The following is a 2,936-nucleotide window of genomic DNA, read 5'->3' as shown; positions in this document are numbered from 1 at the left end:
TCATGACCTGGCAGTCATATTCGTCAAGTCCTCTTACCGTCCCATGCAAATTTTGATCTACACCAAGTTAAGGAGGCGATCATGAGAGCACCCAGACGTAGGCGGCTAGATAGATAGATACGTAGATAGAAACGCTCAAAGTGCCAGAGGTTCGCTAAGAAATGCTTCGCATTTAAAAAGCGTCGCATATTGGACGCAGAACTTGGTCGCCATCCCGCGGCATGTTAAAATGTGATTGAACACCACGGCCGGACTAGAGGGAAACGCAAAGCGCGTCGTGCCACCCCGGTAGCCCGGCCGCAATTTTTCTCGGGGCGAGCGCGTGAGCATGGAACGCAGTGTTGCAGCCAGGTGAGGCAGGCACGCGTCGCAGAGCTATTTTTGGTTTGCATTAGCGTGATGCTATGAGCGAGGCCGACGCTTTTACGACGCTTGGGCAAAGGTCGCCACCTCGCGGTGTGTTAAGGCATTGACAAATTTCAACTTATATTGAAAACGCGCCGAATGGGACGGACGCGTAACGTGTTGCAGGTGCTAGTCGCGGAGGCCACAGCAATGACGAATTACTTTACCTTACCACTCCCAGAGGTCAACACCACCCAGCCGACCGGGAGAGTGGTAGATATAAAAGGCGCGTTCGTAATGCCTCCAGAGTCTGTGACCGTGGCGCAGTGGATAGCGTGCCCGGCATCTATTGTTGCGGACCGAGCGGTCGTGGGTTCAATGCCTGTTGACGGTACCTTTTTTTCTTTGCCATCTGATCGTGCATATTTTTCGACGTCATTTCCGTGACGGAAATACGTCACTGAAGTCCTGGTGGACCCCGGCATAAAACACTTTCGCGTTAAAAGACAGGGCGTGCAGACACGGACACAAGAGAGTAGTCAGGACACCACATACGCCGCTACCTACTGAAAAACCGCACAGCTGCGGAAAAGGAGGTAGGCACAGACACTTATCTGCACTTTCCCAGGCAAGAGGCGATGCCTATCAATCAGGCGTGCGTGGTAGCCTACGTGAGAGATAGCTGTTCACTCTCTTGACTTCTCTCTTGTGCCCATCTTTGCACCTCCTCTGTTTTTACCATGAGTGTCTACCAACTCGCTCAAGTATCTGTTATTCTATGTTTTTCATAGCCTTTACTTCTATATATCTTATCGAAAACTCGAGCAAAAATGAAACTAAAAAAGCGTACTAACGCATCGATATATATTACTTATCTAATTTATTTATCTACGCACAGTGTACTAGGTCCAAGACTCCATGAATATGCCATAAAGCGAGTTGCGTCGCCACCCTTTAAGTCTGGAGGACGCCGCAGACTTGAGGTGCAGGCAATAGCCGTGAGACTTCTGAAGGAAAGAAAGATGCGACTTCCGGAGAGGTATTCTCGATGTGTCCATCTAAAGGAGATGTCCACAGTCCATTTCGCCAGCGAGCATTTCGTTACTCGAAAAACCGCTGAGCCGTGATGTCACCTCGCTCTTGGCCACCTCGACGCACCAACCCACCAGCATCTTCCCACCGTAAGAAGAAAGTGGATGAAATGTACAGAAAAAGGAACTTGTCAAGTCTGAACTTGCATACGAATGCGTCCCAGATGTTTGAGCACGATGCACGGAATGCGTACTGACCTTCGCAGGTGCGTTACACGGGCGCCCGCATTAAACCCAATTCGATGGCTAGTGCAATTAGAGTTTATGCACGGCCTCCGAGATGTGCACCCAAAAGCAGATCTCTGGGGGCTGCGTTTGTTGCGCAAAGCGTATTACGTCCCTCAATAATAATAATAATAATAATAATAATAATAATAATAATAATAATAATAATAATAATAATAATAATAATAATAATAATATCTGGGGTTTTAAGTTCCAGAATTACGATATGATTATGAGAGACGCCTTAGAGGAGAGCTCCGGAAATTTTGATCATCTGGCGTTCCTTAACGTCCACTGACATCCCACAGCACCCGGGCCTCTAGCATTTCGCTTGCATCGAAATGCGACCGCCATGGCCAGAATATAACCCGCGACCTTCGGGTCAGCAGCCGAGCACCATAACCACTGCTCCACCACGACGGACCATTCCGTCCCTCTCATTTGTGTCAAGAGTTGTGAAAGCTTCGTGACGTCAAAATGGCGTTACGAAAGGAGAACTGGGAACAGGGGACGCGCTGCTCGCCCAACTCCAGTCAATCAGTGGCAGCCGAAATGTACAGTCCACTAGGGGGACACATTAAGAATAACTCCCCAGTTAGAAGTGTTCACTGGCATGCTGGGAATTGTGGCCAGAACATGGAGCACGAGGGGGGAGCCGCGTTGGAGGAGGTTGACCTGTGGGCGCAAGGCGCGCGTGCTCGTCACTTTCTTTTTCCATGTGCCCACCACAAATAGGAAACTAAACAGGAGCATGATGGAAATTGTGACACGAACCTGAGCAGGTAGCGGCTTCATAGGGCGTTGGCTTGTGGACGCTAGGCGCACTCCCTCCTAATTTTTTTTCTCCAAGGTGTAAGCGCAAAGTTGGAGATCATTCTGTGCCTCTCATTTGTGTCGGGAGTTGTGAAAGCTTCGTGACGTGAAAATGAGAAAAGAACTGGAAACAGAGGGCGCGCTGCTCGCCGAGCTCCCGCCAATCAGCGGCGGCTCAAATCAACAGTCAATTACATTGATACATCGAGAATAGCTCCCTCAGAGATGTGTTGTATTTTATGTCCCGATTCCCCGCTCATAATAAAAGAAAAGACAAACGGCGGCGCGCCGCAATTACAGCGCGGTGGTGGCGCCATCTCTCTCGGCATTTCGGCGACGGCGCGAGCGGCGTGAGCAAGAACAGGCGCCGGCGGCGGCGTGGCGTGGCGGCGCACACCTCTAGAAAAACGTATGAAAGAGTACACTCTTTACAAAAGGTATATTTATTGTCTCAGACAACAG

Source organism: Rhipicephalus sanguineus, chromosome 8 (genome assembly GCF_013339695.2).
Source record: "Rhipicephalus sanguineus isolate Rsan-2018 chromosome 8, BIME_Rsan_1.4, whole genome shotgun sequence".
NCBI lineage: Eukaryota > Metazoa > Arthropoda > Arachnida > Ixodida > Ixodidae > Rhipicephalus > Rhipicephalus sanguineus.
This window is presented reverse-complemented; position numbering follows the sequence as displayed.